The sequence below is a fragment of the Festucalex cinctus genome, chromosome 15 (genome assembly GCF_051991245.1).
Source record: "Festucalex cinctus isolate MCC-2025b chromosome 15, RoL_Fcin_1.0, whole genome shotgun sequence".
Taxonomy (NCBI): Eukaryota; Metazoa; Chordata; class Actinopteri; order Syngnathiformes; family Syngnathidae; genus Festucalex; species Festucalex cinctus.
Window position 1 is genome coordinate 15,357,447 of NC_135425.1, and position 651 is coordinate 15,358,097.

Below are 651 nucleotides of genomic sequence, written 5' to 3' on the forward strand. Positions count from 1 at the left end.
CTAACCTACTTATTTTTAATATTCATAATGTTACTTCTTATCCAAATTGGATTGACTTGACAAGAGACTGGGTACAACCTGGACTGGTCGCAGGGCATATATAGGAAAATATCTCTTTAAAAAAAATAATCTGCACTTAATCATATATTTTTATATTGATTTTAAATTTTAACTCATAACTCATTCATCCCAGTCATTTTCACTGAAGCAAGCCCCTTCCCTCCCGGCTGTTTTACTGGATTTTGACTGATTTTGCAAGGCCCACAGAATATTGTGTTCTATTACTATAAAACATGGACACCTACCAAAAGAAAGATTAGAGTCTCTGCTTTCATCAGGAATTTTTTTTTTTTATCTGTTTCAATTTAGCAGCAATTAGCATTAGAGTATAGCTAAGTTTCATCATTATTCATAAATCTGTTGAAAACACCTGCTGGCCATTTATTGTAATAAATATCATTGCTTTAAGCGACCTCTTCAGGTCAGAAGCTGCATCAAAGCTTTCTGTATGCTCTGGTATATAAAACAAAAACAAAAAAAAACATTTAAAAAAAACATATAAATACGTTTTTGGGTCCATGGCAATATTTATAACGTTTTTATACGTTTTGGGAGCAAATGAGTTAAGAGTACAACTTGAGTACTTTTGTA